We start from the raw sequence: 22922 nt of genomic DNA, 5'->3' as shown, positions 1-22922 counted from the left end.
CTTCCTAAAAGCAATGTTTTATTATACCTATTGGCACAGAGAATATCAAAAGAATCTTTCAGCTCAATCTAAGGTGTCTCAATTTATACACAGCAATAAAGATGATTTCCAAGAAAATATGTGAAGCAATTAAATCACTCTTTCTACCAAGAAAAGTTGTTAGAAAGGTTCTGCAAGGGCATATGTCACCACATTATGTCCCCCTTCTCTCACCATCAGGAAAGAAATCTATAGCTTCGAAACCTTAACATTTCATCAGATGGCCATAATTTGCTGGTATCACTTGTAATTCTTGTCTATCTGCATCTTCCAGGAGAACTCCACATTGAGCCTGCAAGCTGATAATATGCAAACCCTGTATGTTCTGTATAATCACACTTCCCTGTTGCTTTCTCAGCTCCCTCTTCTGTTTTCTTCTTTATTTCAGGTGTAGAAACAGCTTTAATTGATAATTTTTCAGTCATGTGGTCCACGGGCTTCAGAGGTTTGTCTACTAAGAAGCTTTTGAAAGTGACAAGGAAACATAGAATCATGTATTTATATTACTTTGCATGTGACATTTTAAAAAATGTTTGGACATTTGCTAAAAATTTTTGAAGTGTGCCCTGTGAGAAGCTGTTGGGAGCAACATTTTCAGGTTGTAAAACTCACTGTAGAGGAGCATCTCACCTGCCTTTTGGCTGACTGGGGAGAGTCATTGCTCTTCCTTAACTCAGCAGTGATTATCCCCGGACTCTTGCTGTGGGGAAGGGAACGATGACTCTTTACCTGCTATTATCTGCCAAGAGCAACTGGAGAGAGTGGGAGTGAAAGCATTTTGGCTCCACCCCACTGTCTGTTGGGAGGAGGAGTGACTGAGATCACAGGGCGAAATGAATCCTGTGAAAAGGGGGAATACAGCCAGCTCATCCTAGTTCACCTCACAGTGCAGATGTAGATGCAGATTTAACAGAATGCTTGATCACATCCTCTCTTTGAGAAGTAGGTTTCTGCTCACCTGAAAGGTTGCAAAGTGCTCATACTGGCTTTTCCAGTGGCTTGTCTGTTCTTACTTACTACTGACAGTTTAAAATGCATTTGAATTTGTGATGTGAAAAATAAGGGGGGAAATTTGGTAATATGCAGCACCAGAAGAGGTGTGGAGTCAGTCAATACTGGTTTTGGGACAGAGCACATGCAGTCCATGCTAAGTTGGTTTTGCAGCACATGGAAACTTGCTACTATCCTGACAGACTCCAAAATAGATCCTTCATATTTGCAGGATGAAAAAGGTGTAAAATCTCAGGACGAGGGAAAGAAAAACACAATGTCAAAAAGAAGAAGAAAAAAAAAAAAGGAAAAAAAAATAATGTTCTCCAGAATGCATATTTCATGTAAGAATCTGTATTTAATCAAAAGAGAGAGAAGTTATGTTAGCAATAAAGACTTAATCCACTTCCTTACTAGATGCTAACTTTAGCAATATATTACCAGAACATGGATTCTTTATTTTAAGTATTGAAAAGTTTCATTAAATTGTAGAGTAAAGCACCATATAAATAGAGCTTTTCATGGCATCCATTAACTGCTATCCCTGGACCAAAGTGACTCATTTGGTGTTGGGAGACAGTTAACAGTGCTGTATCCTAGGCAGTAATATGCACTCATGAGATTTTAAAGATCAAACCAGAAAGTTTAAAATGTTTAATATTTACAATAGAATGAACGTTTACAACAACAAATACATATCTAACTTATTATCTCTTTTTTTGCATGTTTGGAGACCTCTGCAAATTTTTTTTTTGAAAGTGAGATATATATATTTCAGTTGCAACAAAACCCAACACAATCAAAGATAGAGGATTCAGTGGTAGAGATTGTATGTTCATCCATGTTCTATCGCTCCTTTTCTACCCATTTCATAACAACCCACAGTTCAGACTGGACGTCAGGCTTATATCTCAGTCTGTGGCTTTCCTCTGATATTGTTCAGTGCGTTGTTATGATATAAATAAATTGGGGGATTTAATAAAATAGTAACATCCAATTTTTTTCAGTGTGAAAGTGAAAATTAATGGTTAAAGACAGAGATAATGAGCCACAATTCTTGGTTCTATTCTGGGCTCAGAGCTGACTCACTACATAATCTTACTCAAGTCATTTAAATTCAGGTGAAATAGGCCCCACTGAGCTGATAAGATAATGCAGGCTTCAGCCTTTTTTTCCTTGGTGGATTTTTCTATACAATTCTGCCCCTCTGTAATCAACGTAAATTTAATCATGTTTTGTTCACAGAATTCTCGTAATATATGTTTAATAAATTTATTTACCTTTAAATCCTTTATTGAGAGATACATTTTTTTCTTATAGAAGTAGGCAGGTAAATATTAGCCTGTTCTGTGGAGATATGTATTTTAAAATTATCATCTTCTACATCCAGACAAAATGACCTTTCAAAAAGCAGTGACTCCCATAATTGCCCATCAGTAGAGTTGCCACCTGGAGATCTGCCTCATTCTCAGATTTCCGTAGTGAGCTTAATGATGATTTGTGATACATAAATCAGGCCACAGAATATTTTCTCTCCACTGGAAAGTGTACCTCTGTCACTGATGTGTGAAACTGCAAGAGATTTTTGCTTTTAATACAGTATTTGAACTGGAAATTAAAATACTGACCAGTTTTGCCAAGCAGATTTGTTTTTCAGCAATGCCCAGCTGACTGAGGAGAGTAAGAAATTATGTCTCAGAATGACTTCACATGACCACACATCCCAGCAGTGGGAATGGCAGTATCAAGCAGTGGTGATTAATTCCCTCAACACTGAAATTGCCAGCGTTCAGAGGAAAAGGATCACTTTTGAACAAAGAAATGTCTTATCCCACAGAGAATACAGACATTATAGAGTTATTAATCAGGGCAGTCATCCTGAAAGTAGATTTAACTGCAGGATTTCATGTAGAGGAAAACCAGAACTACAGTAGGAAGTGATTGAGGGCTCAAGGCAATGGATAGAATTGTATATTTTAAGGACTCCTTAAATTACACCTGGGGAAAGGTTCACCCTGTGCATGCCAATGAAATTATTCCTGTTTGTGTGGTTCACAGTTTTCTTTGGATGGCAACTACCCAGTAAGGTAATTGCAGCTGATTGTAAAACAGGAAGACAACCAGTTTAATTTGCTCTGTTTTCCACTTCAGTATCACCTCAGGCTGTTTCTTTGCTATATCTTGTATGCAAAGCCAAGTCAGCCTCATCATTAGTGAGATGGGAGACCTCAAAGGAAAACTGTGATTTGGCAGGTAAATATAGTGGTGATTTTTTGGTTTTTTGCCTGCTGGCCCTCCTTCTTTGTACTCAATACAGCAGCATGAGCTGGGAGTTAAGGATTTTATAGCACTGAAGCAATCTATTGTCTTTATGAATCATAAAGCTGAGGTGTATTCTCCTATGGCCATTGCAAAACAATTCAGATAATTTGGAACACTCTGGTACAGCTTCCCATTTTTTCTGAAAGTGCCTGAAGTAGGACAAGTCAAATTCCTCCCTTGTCATCTGGATGTTGTTGTAGTTCTGCTGAGGAAAAAATAGTTTTACAGAGATCAAAATGGTTATTTTGTTTTAAAGGGACATCTGGACCACAAGGGCGACTTAAAAGTTGGATCGGGTAGCTGAAGACCTTGTCCCATTTAGTTTGGAATATCTCCAAAGGTGCAGGTTTCACAATCTCTCAGAATATCTCACTTCAAGGTTTGGCCACTTTGATGGTCAAAGAGGTGGTTATTATCACTTGGTCTGCAAATGCTCCAGGGGAAGAGAGTTGTTTTCCCTTTTCCCAACCAAATCTTGTTTTCATACTGTCTCCTGCCTGCAGATGAAGCAAAGTGTAACTGCTTAGGCTTTAGACACCTGCAGGTTAACAGTACTGAAGTTTTTTGAAGTCCAGCAAGTCATGGTTTACCTCTGTGAAAATTTTCAGGTGTCCAGAATATTAACTGAGCTCGTAAGATCTGTGCTCAGTGGAGCCTGTCATCAGTGGGTCTGTAAGTTTAATGAAGACTTTGCTTTGCAGAATGAATTATGGTGGGTGTACTGAAAACAGTTCTTTATTCTGATGAAAGTTACAACACAATAAGGGCAAGCAGAAAGTACAGAAATTCTGAACTGAATTCTTGGAAGCTTAGAGGCCTTGGCAGTGCAATTAAAGCTTTCAGAGGTGTACATTTAGAAAATTCATTCCTGAAACTCATTTGTATTTATCACAGTTTATAAAATTGCAGTTTACGCTGAATCACATTTCTGGTACTTCTTGAAAGGTATGTGGTTTCACCATTTACTGATATCTTAGGAATTTCTTTTTACTTTCATTATGTCTTCATACCTGTAAAAAGTTGTGTGAAGCATAGTCATTTTGATTTGGTAGCTCTTTTATCACCCATTCTGCACAAAGTATATGTGTCTGCATGATGTAGGAAATAGTAGGCAATCAAGCATTTTATACTTTCTTAGAAAATAGAACAAAATTTTATTCACTTTAGAGTCTTTATGTACTTGACTAGAATCTGTTTGGGCTTGGATATTGTATTAGTTTCTTCTTTCTGTTTCCTTAGGTGATGGAAATTGGGTAATGAAGTTCTAACCTTGCAGAGATGGGCATGATTTCTGCCAAGTATCTAAAAGATATGCATGAAATATTGTTCCAAATATGTCATGGTATTAATTTTTATTTAAACTCAGAAATATTTCCATCCTTAGTAATGTGTGTTATACTTGAAAACTCCTGTTTCATTTACCACTATAAAATCCTGTGTCAAACAGTCTAAATTCTTGGTGTACTAGTTTCTGCAAGTTGGAAGCCAGTATTTTATTAACAACCATGGCATTAGTTGCCCAGGGAGAAGTTTTTATTTGATCGTAAAGGAATATTCTGTGATCAGTCCATGTTATCATGGAGCTCATTTTGTCTATTACTGACATGGATATCTATTCTTCCTCTGATGATATAGTGGAGATTGACATCTCTGTAGCACCACATTTAATGAAAAAAAGACTTCAGAATTAAGAAATAAGTATAGTTCTGCAATAATATAGTTTCCAGTAGTCTTTCCTTCTCAGTGCATACATTTGTAAAACTGAAGTTGAATATGTGGATACATGTTAGCTGAAAACTTCATAAACTATTTTCTTCAAGATTTAAGGGGCAGATTTTACCAATTTCAGCACCAAATTGTCATTTACTTGACATTTACCTATTTTTAAGATTTACATTTTTCTCCTGAACTGTTTTACTTCTATCACACCTCATTTTGACTAGCTGTCTGTTAGAAATGTATTTCAGCCTGGTCACTTATGCTACTGAGACTAAACACAGCTTTTTCATTTTGTGTTATCTTCCTTCTGTGATTATGGAATAATACATGCTGTATCCTCAGCTCCTTGGAATATATGTGAAATCTCACTAAATTCTTCTGCTACTTTTGTATTGACCCACAAATGAGATGCACTATGAAAGGAATTAAGTGCTGAGAAATTCCTATTGGAATCAGCTGCTCTACAAGTATTTACACTGAAGTTGTTTTTTATCTCTGTGGTTTTATTGAGTCTTATTTCTGAGCGTATGCAGTGTATTCCCTCTCCATAAATAATGATCAGTTTAACTTACTACATAATGGACAGATGGGAACACCTTCCTGATTTTCCCACTGTGGGCCTCTTGCATTTCTAAACCTGCAGAAAGGAAACTATCTTTGGTAGTCAGAAGGTGTATATGTCCAGTGGTATAAAGAGAAAGACAGTCTAAATATGTCTTAGTTTTTGCAGCAGCTGAAAAATTGTTATTGTACATTAATTATGGCCTAGCTCACAGGAGGATCCAGGAGATAATTTATGTGGAGGAAATTGTTATTGCTTTACTGAAAAAGGAAAAAAAATCCCAGTTGTTTTAACTATAAAACTTTCTGCACCTGGGTTTTCATCCTGCCTTTCTTGAAAATCCATCTATGCATGTGTGCACTTTCTGTTCTCCGAGTTGCTTTTGTTGCTTTTACCCATCTACCCTTCTTGGCACTTGTTAGCTCGTGGTAAGGTCAACAAAGCAAAGTCAAATTTCATTGTTTTGCTGAATTCTTATTCACAGTGGTTTCAAATTCATTTTGTTGATATGTTTTTGGGAAATTTTATATCTGGAGAGAATTATGGGTGCCTCAATTCAGTCAGGACAGAAATTATGTAAAATGCATTTCAAATAGCACATTTGTAAATAATGTTGGTTTGCCATATTTTGTATAAAATGTCGCATTGTTTTTAACTGATATCATTCAAACAGGATATCTGATGACAATGCAGCCTTTGTATTATTCAATGATCTTTTTTCCTTTTCTTTTTCCTTTTTTTTACTGTACATCAAAAAAAAAGAAAATCTGTGTTTTTTCAGTGAAAATATGTTATTTTGGAGTTTAGGGAATATCTTTATCTTATTCCTCACAGACTACCTCAAAAATTCTCTTCATATAAAGATATTGTACTATTTTTGTAACTTACCAATTATTTTATGAGGAAAAAGTAATGTTCAGGTTGTAATGATGGCAATACTTCTCAGTGAAGTCCTCTGATTTTGGAAGACATCCTCTTGGTTTGCTGGGAGATGGATGTTTGTTCTCTGAGATACAGAGTTTGCATTAAGTGGACATGACATTTGGGGACGTGGTTTAGTGGTGGACAGTGCTAGATTTATGCTTGGACTCAAGGATCTTAAAGTTTATTTTTAATGAAAATGACATTAGCATAAGACCCTGATATTTAGAACTAACACACTTTGGGGTTTCCTTCCTTTTTGAAAGCAGAGAGGAAAATTCTTCCTATTTGTGCTTTCTATTTTATTCTGACACAAAACCAAACTTTTATCTTTTCCAAACTTTTTAACCTAATTTTTTATTAAATTCTTCTTCATGTTTCTATTATTTCCTAATTATTTCTTCTTCTTTGAGCCATAATTAATCATCACTATCAGAACATATTACTTTGTGTTGCTGGATGCCACTATTTGGCATTTATCTCAACCTGTCTTTTCCTTTCTTTCCTTACTCCAATAAGTGTTAATAATTCCTAAAAGTCTGACAAGAATCTAAGATGTTTAAATAGTACATTTATTGTAAGGCATGCTGAATATGCCAGCATCACAGCAAAAAAAGATTAAAACAGGTCGTTTGATGACTGAAATGAGAAAGGGAGAATTAAATATATCCACTCATTACTTGCTTTTGCTGTGGAGTGTGTGGTATTAGATAGAAGATATGAATTTTATTTGTTGTGTCATTATTTAAATAAGCATTTATTTCAGAAACAACTATACCTCTTTATATGTAACTTTAGTTAATTAAATGCTTTGCAATACCTGCTGTCTTCAGAATTTTGAGTGGCTGGTGATTCACAGTTATCTAATTTCACTGTTATTTTCTAAACCCAATTCTGTCTTATTTTGCTGTGTGTATTGAAGGCCGTGTCTAGGCCCCTCCACTGATTCCATGTGATTCTTTCCATATTCAAAAACCTTGCAATTCCTTTTCTTTTGGGAGCTTTTAAGATTGACTGGTTATGCAATTATTAGTTTCAAGTCCAAGGACTTGTATCTGCTCACTTCACTCCTAAATCCTAAAGATGGTTTCTAAGATTTTAGAATTTTCTTTGTAGTTGTACATGTTGTCTCATCCTTTAAACTCATCTCTCTTACTAGTAAATTATTTTAATAATAAAAGTGCGTTTTTAGTAAATTGCTTGTTGGCAAAATGCTCACATTGGGTATGTTTAACCAGGGCTTCTCTCAAAGAAGTTTGAGAAGTTCTTAAAACAAGTGAAATTACCTTCTCAGTCAGTACTTGGGTGGATCACTGTGTCCTGGAAGTTGGCTGCTCTTGCATGATTCTGTGTATCTCTGGTTACCTCACTGGCACAGTAGGCAGAATGAGTTGTTATTTGGCAGTGTGCTTCAGAAAATGTTATATGCAGTAGAAGCAGTTGTGCAGACATGGTAGATTCTTATTTCAGTCAGAGTTACTGTGTATGGTTTGTTTTTACCTGCATCTTCTACTTTGATAAGTATTCAGGAACATATTGTGTTCATTTAGTGAAACTGTCCCAGATTACTGATATTTTGGGCTAAGGCCAACAGTGTGAGGCTGAACAAGGCCAGGTGCCGGGTCCTGCACTTGGGTCACAACCACCCCATGCAGTGCCACAGCCTTGGGAAGAGTGGTTGGAAAGCTGCCCAGTGGAAAAGGACCTGGCAGTGTTGGATGACAGCAGCCAAACAAGAGCCAGTGTGTGCCCAGGTGGCCAAGAAGGCCAATGGCATCCTGGCCTGGATGAGCAATGGTGTGGCCAGCAGGACCAGGGCAGGGATTGTGCCCCTGCACCTGGCCGTGATGAGGCTGTGTTCAGTTTTGGGTCCCTCACTACAAGAAAGACATTGAGGGGCTGGAGTGTGTCCAGAGAAGGGCAAGCAGAGCTACTGAAGGGTCTGGAGCACAAATCCTGTGAGAGGCAGCTGAGGGATCTGGGAATGTTTAGTCTGTAGAAAGGGAGGCTCAGGGAGGATCCTCTCTTTCTACGAGTACCTGACAAGAGGTTGTAGAAAGGTGGGGGGGTCAGTCTCCTCTCCCATGTAACAGGCAATGGGACCAGAGGAAATGGCCTCAAGTAGTGCAAAGGAAAGCTTAGGTTGGCTTCAAAGAAAAGTATCTAAATGGAAAGGATTGTCAAGTACTGAACAGCCTGTCCAGGAAGTTGTGAAGTAACCATCCCTGGAGGCATTTTAAAGACCTGTGGCTCCTGGGGACATGGTTTAGTGGTGGAGTCAGCATTGTTAGGTAAACATTTGAACTTGATGATTTTAGATATCTTTTAAAATCTAAAAGAATTATATTATTTTATATGTACTTGTTGTTTAAAATGAAATTTCATCAATCAAAACTATTTTGTTCTTCTCAGCTAAATTTATATTTATTTGTTTGTTTGGCTTTTTTTCTTCTTGGCAGCCTAAAGCATCACAAGGGCCATATTGTTCAGGATTTCAGAGAGCAATCGTTTATCTTTGTGGATACAAGTAAACGGACAATGGTGTCCCGACCATCTGCTCAAGCTGCTTGAGAACAGTCTTCTATGCAAATGGCATGAAAGGTAATTTAACCTCAGAAGGTGCCCACAGAGCTCCAGTTCTGTTTACCATTGTGTCTTTGCCAGTCTAAAAATAAATAATGCTGAACAAAAACATCCTTTTTTTCTTTCCAATTTAAAGAATAGATCATTATCAGAGCTAATTTCAGCTAATTTCACTACAAGGAGTTTTTCTTTTCTAGTATGTTTTAAAGTAGTAGATAGGTTTCCTGGAATAAATGGTATCTGTCTTATAATTGTGTTTGTTGCTGTAGGAGACTGTTGTTTTTCAGAGTACAAAATAGAGTATAATCATGGAGTGGTACTCAGTGCCGAGTGATACACACTTTTTTTTCAACATATCAAGTCTAATTCTGCCATGACCCTTGTTATTTTGTTTTGCCAGCCACATGTGTTTAATTGAGGAAGGAAGAACTGCTAGTAAGCAAGTTTTTATTTGCAGAGGGGTATTCTGTCCTGAAAATTAAGAGTGCCTTTTCTAGATGCCCTCTTTCAAAGCCTCACTTGAAATAGTTTGTCTCTGGTCCCAGTGAAACTCTGAAAAGATTTGAAGTTTCACTTCAAAAAACTCATATGTATATGTATAAATAAATATATATATATATATATATATATATATATATATATAAAATAGCCAAATGAGGGAAAAGCAGTTACTTTCTCAAATTTAATACATATTTTAGGCAAGAAAAGAAGGGCTTGACATTCATCTCACTGTCAAGGGTTCTGCAGTTCCTGCTGGCTGTGGTGGTTACTCTCAGGACTAGGAAAAGAAGCTTCTGGGTGCTTCCCCACAGCTTGAAGCTCTGTATTATCTTCTGCCGTCTGCTGTGCTCATTTCTTCTGTTCAGTGCTACAAATAAAGGAGTTTCTGGCTCCTCCAGGCTCTCTTCGTAGTGCATTCCTCCTGCTTTGTGGGAGGTCAGACAGGTCCACGATGTGACTGTTTTCTGGCAAAGCCTGGAGGTCAGATCAGACCTTGTTGAACATGTTCTCTGGGATGCTGCTGTTGCACAGTCATCTTGCATGCTGCTGTGGGAGGAGAAGTGGAAAATGCGTTTTCCTGGCTGCCTTGTGAGATAACTTGTTCTGAGGGCACGTGGGAATGTCAGCAGCAAAAGAAGGTAGATAAAATCTGTATTCAAGAATCAAATGTATTCAAGAATTAAATGAAAAATGGCAATGATGTGTCTGTGAGAAGAGAAGTAGGTTTCATCTGGTTTTGTTGCTTATTTAGCTACACTGGTTTAGCTAACCTAATAAAATAAAGTGTCTTACTGTAAAAAAATACATTCTGGATGTAAATGGACCAGATTCTTGATTTAATTGCTAAAGAGTATCCAGTCTTGATGGTGCCAAACTTTTGCTCTAACTTAACAACATAAGACTGATTCATACTTTACTTGGACACTTTCACTTGGATTTATTTTTTTAAGCAGAAGAGGTGGAACATGACAGATTTGAAAATGTTTTATATAGCTTTCAACAAGAAGCAATTTATAGCAACTTGAAGTTACATAACTTCTAACTCCACTTTTTTTTCATGGCATGATTTAGATAGATCTGGTACTTTCACAATAATTCAAAGGAATATGCAATCAGTCAATCCATCTTGTCTATTTTAAGCATTTCCAAGGAACCATCACAGTAGTTTCTACATTCTAAATCTGAATACAAGTGACAGTTTGCCATAAACAAGTATTTTGCAAAATATAAAAAATAAAAATGGCTTTATTCATTTATGAAATTAAACCTTCCTCTAATAAAGGGATCCCTCAGTATTGCTCATGGTGTTCATTATACAATTAGAATTAATTTATGCTTTAGGTAAAAATGTACTTTCGGAAAAAGTGTGTTTTCCATAGGAAGATGATGGGATTCGTCTCCACCTATAGCTAACTTGTAGATTTGTAAGACCGCCACAATTATCAGAAAGACAATGGAGTATTAACTTCCATTAATTGTATTGGCCTAGATATAGAACAAATGAACACAACAAAATTTTTTGCAGAATAATATTTAGGATAATCTAGGAATTCATTCAGATGGCTTCAGAATACTTGTAGCCAGAGGTAGTTTGGATTCTCTCATAAAGTAGTTTATACAAACCACTTTGCAGTATTGTTCAAATGAATCATTGAACTTTTAATCAGTTGAATAATTCATGAACATTCTTTTAAAGGAATTTAATCAAAGCATTACGTGAATACTTTTACAATGTTGTACCTATAGTAGTATCAAAGCAATCCTTCAACCTCAACTTGCACATCTTTGTAGTTGGGATGTTTGTGTTTTGCATCATTTGATCTGAAAAGAAGCCATAAGTTTGTGTAGGGCAGAATTAGGCATCTGTCTCGGATATAAAGGTTATCCTGCTGAGGAAAACAGACTAAGTTAAGAAAAACATTAGAGGAAGTACAAATCAAAAGTTAGAAAACCAAACCCAGAAAATAAACCCAACAATAAGAAAATGTTGAAAGTGAAAGAAAATGAAAAGCACAATGATCAGCCTGTATCTCAGGAATATTTTCTGCTTTTGGCAACATTATCATATTTACTTAAAATCCTAGAATTTTCATTTCTTGTTATATTTCTTCCATATCTGCAGGGTAGATTTCAGTATTTTTAGTGTACTTTTTCAATCCACATGGACATTTTACTGGAAAAAATAAGAGGAGCATTAATAGAAGTTATTGAATTTATCTAGAGCTTTTTTATGGCCAAGGGCGGCCACTGTATTTCAAAGCTACAACAGATGAAAATCTGTGCTACTGTCAAGAGAAAGTAGTCTAGAAGGCCCTTTTAGTTTTCCTCAAAGTATGGAAACCCTGAATATTGGAGAACTCAGTTTATCTCCTGTTTGTCAAAAGGTACATGGTAGTTCTGTGTGTTATTTTTGACATTTTACTGAGCAACAAAGCATTGTTAGATTCACAGAAAGAAGGAATTAGAGATTATGTAGAATTTGACTTCTACCTCTCATCTCTTCTACCTCACAGACCATGTTTTCCTTTCATTTTTTGTTGCTCTTTAATTTCCTTAGATGAAGTGGTCAGGAATAAGGAAAGAGTAGAAGAATATTGTTACTCTTTCATGTGGATCTTCTATCATTAATATGTATATGATTGAAAGCCTGAGACAAAATGTGAAGAAGCCGCTTCCCAATATATGGTGATACTATTTCATGGTTCTCACCCATACCACAGAGCACTGACATTTCATTTAATGAGCTGTAATTGTCTGCTGACATCTCTCATGGTCTTAGGCTGTGGCTGGGTTTTATTTTGTAATGTGGACACTTCAGTGCAAATGTATGTTGGTGTCTAAATGCTTGCTAGGGTGTCTAGATTCTCATATAATCAATATACTACATGTTTCCATGGTAGTCAGCCCAAAAGAATGATTTAAATATCCATCTCCTACAGGTTCAAATCACTGACAACTTTCTATGCGTCTAGGATCATTCAAAATGTGGCAGTGTACTTGAGACCTCGATGTGGAAAAGATAAATATGCCATGGGACCTGTAGGAGATCTGCAGCCTCCTAATGGGCTTTCTGGAGCCAGGAAGGAATGTTCCAAGGTATTTCTGAGGCCAACTGAACTGGGCCTTAGCTTAAGTAACAGCAAACTTAAATATCTTTCTTGCATGTAGACAACAGATGCTGGGTGTGTTAATCTGAAACTGAACTCCATGATATGTAACAGTGCCTTGATTGGATTTCCTGCAAACAGCCTCACTGACGTGAGAATCATGCAGAGAACTAATGAGATTGAGGAAAGTCATCTGGGTTTTGTCTGGTTTGCTGTAGTACTTTATAGGAATCTGACATTACTATACTATACCATACAAAAGAAAACTTTTCAAGAGTGGACCCATGAAAATTTGGCTCCAAACTGCTGCCAGTGAAAACGTGCTGCTAAATTGAGGTGCAAAGGCAGGAACTCAGATTAATGACCATGAGCTGAAACAAGAGATTTAGAATGGCTAGGAGGAGGAGCATTTTCACTCTCAGGACAAGCAGGTGCTGCATTGGTTTGCTCAGAGATCCTGTGCTGGCTCTGTTCTCTGAAGTGTTCAAGACCCAGCTGGACAAAGCCCCGAGCACCCAAGCCTGGTCTCACAGCTGAGCCTGCTTGGAGAGGAGCTTGAACTAGAAACTGCCTGATGTCCATTCTTACTTGAATTTTCCCATGATCCCAGGATATATTATTTCAAGAAGTGAAGCCAATAGCTTTTTTTGTTCAAGCTAAATTAGACAAAGATAGAAAAACTATTTCCAACAACTGAAGGTGCAAAGATAGTAATTTTTTGTTTTCTGCTATGAACAAGTGGCCCCAGAATTAATTGAACTAACCCTGTTGTGGTACAACAAAGGGTTGGGAATTAAAATGGTTTGTGAAATTGTTTTGTTACAACCAGCATTAAAAAATTGTGAGGTAACAGGAAAAAAAAAACTCCAAAAACAAACAAAAAAAAACCAACCAACCAAACAAACAAAAAAACGGCAGAAGGAATTAGGATGGTTTGTGTGATCTTTTATTGGTTTTGGGTTTTAAGATTATGCCTTTTTTGTTGTAAAAAGGTGAGAAAGTTTTTGTAAAAATTGAATCCAAACCCCTTATAAATGAGACATTACAGGCACTCAGACAGTAGAAGAGATCACAGTTTGACTTGCAAGTAGAAATCTAGCATTTTCTCAAAATAAGGAAAAAACAGGAAAAAGGAATTTTGTCAGTCTAGAACATTTTTTTCTCTTCTTTCCTCATCTCAGTGGACCAAAAAAATTATGTCACATAGAATGAGAGCTGCATTACGCAAAAAGATACTGAATTACTTTTTGCCTTTGCCACTATTATAAGCTGGTAAAAATGAAAAGGAATGTAGGAAATCTCAACTCCTTGACTAGTGGGCAAAAATAAAGGATGTTGCAAAAGTATGCAAAATGATGCATAAATAGAGAACCTGTCTAATAATAATGTTTTGGATAAAAATTGTGGGTTCAAATCAAAAATATTTTGAAAATAAGTAAAATAGTGAAGCATACTTATGACAGTAATAAAAGCAACAGTACATTTTATGTATTTTGTATGAATCCAAAGACCAGTGTTTGAGCAGGTTCTGGAATACAGGAACCGTGGTCTTTGTTTTTTAGTGTAAGCCAGTTGCATACTCGAGTAGAAAGGTAGCTCTCAGTGTTTGAATTTTGGTTGCTCCTGTCTATAACCAGAGTTCCTGTAGCACTGAGCTGGTGACCTCCTTCCTAAAAAAACCTGGCATATGCCACAAGATTAGATAGGATGCTGGAGATTGTGTTACTTAACATCTTCAACAGCCTCGGACAATTTAGAGTGTGCTCATAATGCTACAGTTCTTTTCCTACAACAGAGAAAAATCAAAATTCTAGTAGAATGTAACCAGGACAGACATTAAATAGCTACCAAAGGAACTTTGTTGCATCCAAATGCTAAAGGGTATCTGCAAGAACTTGACTATTTTCAGTGATATGTTCAGGAAAATACAGATCTGTTAAAGTCAGAAGGAGCTTTTTAGAGTCATTGGCCATGCTCCAAAATTCTTTTCACACTTTTTCACACTGTCAGCAGTCCTTTAACTGTTCTAACACTATATTATGCTAGTTTCTGAGAAGTGTACCGCTACAGTTCCTGAACAGCTGATTACAGTATTGTCATTATTATTGTTTCAAGATTTTTCCCTTTTGTAGTAAAGGATGTTGTGCAAAAGTGGTGATCACTAAAACTTTATAAGAAGATATATTTTGTCTCACAGGTTTGCTATCCAACTCCCGTGCCCTCAAGCATATTTTTTTCTTTTCTATCTGTCCTATTATTTTCAAGCTACCAACTGTGAAGTTTGTTCTGATTGAACCTTGAGCTGATCAAATATGTTGTCAGTAGCATAAAGTCAGATAAATATACACATTATTATTGTGGTTCTGGAGAATGCATGCATAAGATGTTTCACACATAAATAGTTTAATAAAAAATTGAATGCTGGTATTTTTATCTTGTCTAGTGAAAAGGGATGATCCATTTAACTATTTCTAATTTTCAAAGTGTTCAGTTATATACAGTCATTAGTTATAGCTGGGGTACTCTTTATATGAATATATACATATATATAAATATATACAGAAATAAAATCTTGATTTCTATTTGATTTGCTTTTCTAGTATATCCTTTACCTGCTGCTCAATTTTTTTTTTACTCTAATGTTTTTTGGTATTTGCTTGAAATGTTCTGCAATAGAAACACTGCTACATTCTCAGATATTTGCAAACACATTATATTTTAGTTCTATATGGTCCATCTTCACAGATTCAGAAAATGGTATGCTTAAAGAGAAAAATGGGTAGTAGTTTTTTGGAGTCTGTTTTTTTTTTGTGGGTTTTTTTTCATGTATAGGCTTACACTTGTCAGCTACAACTATGCTGCCTAGAAAAGATATCCCAGCAAGAGTGATATTTTAAGTGTGTATTTTGAATTCCTATTTAAAAGTGTTGATGCCTGTAAATAACTAATAATTTTGTAGTTGGATCAACTTTTATCCAGCAAAGAGTCTTAGATACAACATTTGGGTATGATGTGCTCTGCCGTGTTGAGATTAAAGATGCGTTATGTGTATTTTTTTGTATGATATATCTTGGAAAGTGTGGCATTTCACTATTAGAAATAGTATTAGAAATAGTATGGCAAAGCATATAAGCCTTATTTTAGTGCTGTAATAATTAAATCAATATCAGAATTATCTTTTGCATCACTCTAAATTAAGGCCAGTAGTTTCTAAAGGAGAGGGGTTACCTCTCACACATGATTAGCTTTTGAAATGAAAAGAATGTGGAGGTTCCAAACCTTTGCAGTCCAACCTTGGCAATTAAATCTTGCAGTCCAAAAGGATCATGATGTTTCCATGCTTCTTCAGAAATAAGACACATTCCTTTTACAGTGTTTACTTGCAAATTTGCAATTGAAATGGACATGATGTCTTCCACTTCAAAACATATTGATTTGACAGTTGTTAATTCTTGGGGGAATACCAGCATTTTAATATTCTTTCAGTGTGGTTCTATTTCAGCACTTTAAATTGAGGCATTAAATATTTCTGATGGTTCTAAATTTTTAGAAGAAAAATAGTTCGGCCAAGTCAGTAAATCATTTTGTCATTAAGAGGCCCTTGAAAGATAGTAAGGTCGTGAGATTTATTCTTGCTGCATGTGAAAAAAATTACATTTGCAACATGATAGATCATCTCTGGAATTAAATCTTTCTTTGAATCGGCCATCAATATGTAAAACAATGAAATTACAAAAAGTAATATAAATACTGGAACATTAAAATTATAGTAATTTACAGTTTTAATCTTTAAGTAACATTTAGACTACACCACTAAAAGAAAAAAGGGTAAAATGTGCATGGGAATGCATCAATGAGAGGATTTCAGGGCATTATGCAATAAATGGGTTGATATCAAATGATGTTGTTATTGTTGAAAGTTACAAAATGCTAATGGTCTTTAGGAAGCTTGAGTTGAATTATTTAGTGATTTTACCATGGAGATGGATTATTATCTGTTTCATTATCTATATCTGTTGCAAATGGGATATCTTTTCTGGGCAGCTTTTAGTGGCAGTTAGCCACTAAAAAGTCAAAGAAACTAATCTATCCATATATAAAGTAAAGGGTGCAGGGTTGATAGTAAATTTTTACATGAGTAGGATGTGGGTTATTTTTGAACTTAGGTTATTTTTCCTGTGATGTGGTTTATTTTTGAGCTTAGAGAACTTCAGTCCTGGTGACTGCAGCATGTGTACTATTAAACACAGCAATGGCCAATAGACCATAGACTTTATTCCCTTATCTTCTATTCCTTCTTTCATTACAGAGCAAATATGCTATGGAATTGACATCTCCAAGGTGCCTCAGAATAACAACTGGAATTTAAGACTGATTGAGGCTTCCATTCCACAGGGTCAGCTTGTTTGGGTGTTTCTTCCAGAGAAGCAGTTTGCAACTGCAGGAACACCATGTTTCTGGACCTTTGAACTTATTTTGGCATTTGCAACTAACAGGCCAGCATAAGTCACTATGAGGAACTTTCATTTTTATAGATTAATAGACTGCTGGCTCTGTGTTTCAAGTATGAATTCAATTTTATGAAAATAGTCACAATAAAGTTAAGATGAACTCTTACAGTTACTAACATCACAGGAAAAAGTGTTAGGTGATATCTAGGCCAGAATTAGACACTGTATACATAAATTACAGTTAATAAGTTAAAATAATAAAAATCTAATGTTACTATTGGATTGTCTCTGTTAAAGGTACTTCATAAATATTCAAGATTTATTTTACACAATTACTGTTCTTGCTTTCAGCACCGATTTTGTAAATCTTAAGTGAAGTCACCCCAGCTGCCTCATCACCTATATTAATGAAACATAATATATCTACATGTTTCAGAATTGAAAGTGAAGGGAATCTAATGAGCTAACAGGAATTTAAAGGAAATTAACAGATCTGTATTATGTTCAGTAGTACTTAATTAGACTTTTTCTTCCCTTTTACTTATTTATTTCCAACAGCCTCTCTTCTGAGACTGACCCCTGCTGGAAGCTTTATTTTTTTTTTTTTTTTTAATGTGTAATTAGAGCTGCTTTAATTATATAAACTCTCTTCCTGGGCAGCAAAATTAGTTTGAATCTTGACTGTACTTTGACAATAAAGCTCAAACTCTTGAGAAACACTGAAGATTTCTGGGAGAAAGGAACCATACTAAAAACATTGGGGTACAAAAAACTTGAAGGCTGTGAGGCAAACTGGAATTTGGTCATTTGATTTCCACTAATCACACAGGAAATCTCATGAACGAGTGGTCTCTGGTCTTTGAAGTATTCACACTTCCACCCAATATGTGTCTCTCAAAGAATAATTATTTTCAAATTAAATACCTTTTTGTTACAAAAGACCAAGTCACTGGAACAGTCTGAGCAGTTCTATTCTTGGTTCAATAGGCCCCTAAATTTTGTTGATAAACCTTTATTTAGACTTTAGGTCTATCTCTGGTATTTACTTAATTATTTTTTTTATTTATATTATTTTTATGTGTTTTATGAAACAATACATTTATTTCAGAAAAGATGAGTCAAGGTTGTGAAAAATTTGCAGTCCACTTACAGCTGCAGTGTATGCAGTTAACAATTCTGATACCTTAATACAACCTATCAAAATTCTTAAAATTTGAAATAAGCTTAAAAAGTATTTGAACAGTTTACAATTTAAAAACTAATTAATATTGGAAGATTGACCTGTACATGTATCAAATAGCTGAAGTCTTGTGTTTCAATGAGCATGTCATCTTAAAAATTTTGCGTCTTGAATTTTTAACATAATTATGAACAAACTATGGATAGTACTTGTAATTTGTCCCTATTATTCAAAACATAGGCCTTTTATCTGAAGGCTGAATTTGTCTGATGTTGGCTGATAATGACTACATTTCTACTATTCTGTGGCACCATAAACTGTGGCCAATTTCTCTCAACTTTTTTCCTAAGTGAGCACTTGGTACCGAGCCACAGTCATTGACCATTTGGTCATTCTTGGGATTCTCTGCTTCTGGTTCACGGCATCTCAGTGTGGCTTTGCAGCAGTTAGGTAGGAAGGGAGTTTGGGGGAGGAAAGAGAACAGTTACAGAGAAAGAGAACAGAGAGTGCAGCAGAATTATGAAAATCACATGAAGAAATAAAGGCGTTCTTCATGCCATATATGAATATGTATTATAATCCTAATAAATAACTTCATCCTCTCTGTAATGCATGATGATAGAAAGTAATTTTTTCTTTTCTTTTCTGATGACTAGATGTTTTACTCTTCAGAAGAAATATGAACAGAAAAATTGTTTTTTTCTGTCTTTTCACATCAACAAATAGTATTTTGGCCATGAGCTAATATACTGTGGATGCCTTGAACTATGCAAAGCATAGTTTGCCTTGTTATTTTTGTGCTATAAAATTCTTAATTTTAATAATTTAAACTAAACTTATTTTCTGTTCCACTGGATTCTGAAGTGATATTGCTTATTATCTGATTACAGCAAAACTGCTTTTACCGACTTACTAGCACATGTTCAAATAAATTTTAAGTATAATATGTTAAATGTATACACTGTAAATCACTTCAATTAGCTGTGGTTAACCCATAAAAAGTAATACTTATGAAACCACTGTGGTTCTTTTCATTACTTCAGGATGTACTTGGATTTGTTTGCTATATTGACATTGTGAAAAAGGAAAAAAGTCTTAACCAAACTAAAATAATCTATAATGCCATAAATTCTTTAATTATTGATTGATATTTCTTCAGCCACCTTTATGTTCAAAGAATATGTGTCAGAAAGAAGCATTTTTTTTTCTACTGACATTTGCATTGTTTTATCCAACTACGTAATTTGTGATGTGGTCCTTTGCACTAGAAATTTTTTATACACTTAGCTGTAGTTGTGCAATTCCAAGCATGGGTAGAGGTAATTAAAAAAGAGAGGCAGTATTACTTTAAACAGGTGAGGATGATGAAACTCTGGACTTGTGGATTGAAATGTGGATACGAAATATGCTTTTTTCAGTTGCTATTAGCTGATAAAACTGAGCCTAAGTTCTCATGTGATCACATGAGACTTGTCTACTTGTTCTCAGGCAGTTGTAAGTCCTTTTAAGGCTATGAAATGAAACAAAAACAGAAAAAGAATATAGTTTTATTAAATATTTGCAATAAAATTTTGCAGGTAACACAGAGAATTTTGTTTAATCTATGTAATTAATTGTATAGTAAACATCTACTCTTACCTTTACAATCTTAGATTGTTTTTCATATTCCATTAAAAGAAGTTGGATGTTTTTTCTGTCATATTTGTTAGCTTTGTTGTGTATTTTTAACATAACATCATCTGAGATCTGTTGCGTATTTCTCCAGCACAAAACCTTTTAATCTATTTCTGACTGTTGAGTCTTGGTTCATATCTGGGCTAGCCACAAGTGAAGCCTCTTTATTTTTTGTACCAAAATTTGCAGATTTGCTTTGACGTTGACTCCCATTTCAGTGGTCTTACTCACCCAGTCAGTGCTGATCATTTTAGAAGTAACCCAGCATCCCCTAGAAAGTAGGGACCATGCAATGAATGTTTCCATTGCAGCTCCCTTCACTACCTGTAGCTTATTTATGAGCAAGTAATGCAGCAGAAAAGCAGTGAGAATAAATAACATGATTGAGAAAACACATTTAAAATTAGGATCTAGAGGGCCTGTACTGCCTCTGTATTTTTGGGTGTCATCTTCAGATTTATTCCTGCATGCCACTAGAATTCCATCTCAAGAGTCTGAAGCTGAATTTTGGAATTAATATTGATTTACTAGAGTGCCTCACATCTCTCTTGATAATGTGCATGCTGGTAACTCCTCCTCAGTACATTAGAGTGCTCCATTGCTGCTCTGTCAAACTGCAGTTCTAGAAAACCAAATTGCATTTGAGCATCTGCTGTGGTCAGCCTCAGACTATTTCTACACATTTTCCTAGCTTTCAGCATATTTTAATGTGATATTCACTAGAAATTAGCAATGGTAAACAATTAATCTCACATAAGAAAAAGCGCCCTAAGAAAGAGAAAGTATAAAATGCCCAGATTGGTCATGACAGCATAAATCAATCCTACTGAATTATTATGGGAAGTCCTTGTTTATCATGTCTAATAAAGATAGGGTCTTTTTCCAAGCTTCTGTGAATGCTCTCAGATTGTTCATTACAATAAAAAGTGATAGGCTTGAGTGACAACTGATTTCCTTTTGTACTTTCAGGAACAAGGTGGAAAACAGCCATATTAAATGGGAAATTTGGGCAATATATCATTAAAGAGAAGACAACTGCTGTGTTGAAGTAACTATCAGCATTAGCCAGAAACAGTTTCATATTTCTGGTATAACTGGGTCTTTCAAAGAGCAGTTTAAAGCCCCAAATCATAAGTATTTTTTGAGTTAACATGGTCCTACCAAACTTCCTGTGAGTTGGCAGTTCCTAAAAAAGTTTTGTCTCAATTTAACATATTGTAAAATTTCCCTGTGTAGACTATAGGGGAACTTGGATAAATAGGAAGTCTGGAGAACCAAAACCTCCTCTCTTTTTTTCTCAGTAAATATGTATGTTTATCAAAGGTGCACAACACCTGCCTTACTGTTTATGCATGGATCCTTCTCTGCTATTGAAATCTTCATGTTGATCATGGACATCCTCTGACAGGAAGAGAATGTGAGGCTCTGTGGAGATTAGAATCTCCCAGAACACCTTTTCTTTAACCATTAAAGACTTTCATGGACAGCACAATGACAAATATGAAACAGTTTAGTCATTCTGTGTCTGATTTACCAAAAATCAACCAAGTCCCATGTGACACCTTAGCGGGGCATAAAGTCTGGTCTGCACTCTGTCTGTGGGTACATTATCTTTTGGCACAACATACAAGTACCCAAGAGTGATTCTCCATCCCCAGGAGTGCAGTGGGGAGGAGAACAAGGGCTGTTTCATTGTCCCTGCTTTATACTGATTTTTTTTTCCCATAGCCAGAGTAATTCCTAATTATTGGATAATTTAATTCAAGGCAGTTTTAGTGCGAGCCCGTCACAGAGTGGCCTCAGTGGTACCCAGGAGAAACTGTCTGTTGTGTAAGAGAAGGAATTGAACAATGCTTTCTCCATTAATGGACCAGAACAACCTAGGCTGCTCAAACTTCCTGAGCAAACATCTCCTGAGTATTAACATTTCCTATTTATCTGCTAATGGATAAATTAAGTTATGCAGAAACATGAATATCACAGAATCCCACAGCACCCTGTGGTACAGACATTTTTTCCTGCAATGTGTCATTTGCATACTTCATCCTCCTGCTTTTAACCAGGTCTTATGGGAAGAAGAAATAAAAATACATTATGCCTTTTTTTAGTGTAATTAATATACATGTTAAAAAAAATTAGCAGATGTTCATAAAAGAAAATGAAATAACTTTGACAGATTTTCCACTTCTGAATTCTCTGGCCCTAGTAAAAGAAGGCTGACTACATGGCGGATGTTTTCTAAGTGCTGAGTGTGATATTAACATGAGCTTTATCAGTAGCTGATGTTCTTGCTGTGTGTCATTCATACTTGGCTATAAGTATCACAAAAATCTGATTCTTTATCATTCTGAGTCAAATATACTGATTTTTTCATTGATAAACATAATTCTGAAACAAAATTCTACTATAAAGCTATCAGTTTTATTAGGGCACAGAAGATTTCATTTAACATGTGATAAAGCTGTACAGCAACTTTGAAGAATGTGTTTGTTTACTTTTTCTACATTTAATACCTTGGTAAGTGCTACCAAGCATAGATGAGAGCTCAAATAAAATAAAAGCAATCTATATTTATTCTTGCAGATCCTTTTCCATTTCGTGCCAGTTTGTTACTTAGATGTCCTAGTTTTGGTGCAACAGAATCTGTTTTGTTCTTTGTAGCTGGTACAGTACTATGGTTTTGGATTTAGTATGAGAATAATGTTCATAGCACACTGTTTTTAAGTACTGCTGACACTGCTAGTCTAGGGCTTTTGAGTACCTCATGCTTTGCTAGTGAGGAGTTGCACACTAACCTGGGAGGGAGCACAGCCAGGACACTTGATCCAACCTAGAAAAGGGATATTCCATGCCACAGAATGTTGTGCCCAGTA

General features: G+C 35.7%; 1 protein-coding gene across 8 annotated transcripts in view; it reads left to right on the top strand.

Moving 5' to 3' along the window:
• DLGAP1 (DLG associated protein 1) overlaps positions 1 to 22922 on the top strand; it is a 403998-nt gene that overhangs the window by 69095 nt on the left and 311981 nt on the right. For 4 of the 8 annotated variants that reach the window (XM_021525230.3, XM_021525223.2, XM_077784169.1 and 1 more), the window contains exon 2: positions 9013 to 9154. The exons of 1 other annotated variant lie outside the window; for it this stretch is intronic. The gene's annotated coding sequence lies outside the window, so the exon portion shown is untranslated. Of the gene's footprint in view, positions 1 to 9012; positions 9155 to 12576; positions 12734 to 22922 lie in introns of all 8 variants that reach the window. 3 more of the 8 variants (XM_021525225.2, XM_021525224.2, XM_077784159.1) reach the window with 1 other exon arrangement.

This window comes from Lonchura striata, chromosome 1 (assembly GCF_046129695.1).
Source record: "Lonchura striata isolate bLonStr1 chromosome 1, bLonStr1.mat, whole genome shotgun sequence".
Taxonomy (NCBI): Eukaryota; Metazoa; Chordata; class Aves; order Passeriformes; family Estrildidae; genus Lonchura; species Lonchura striata.
Note: the sequence above shows the minus strand (reverse complement) of the source record. Positions and strands in the feature narration are given on the sequence as shown.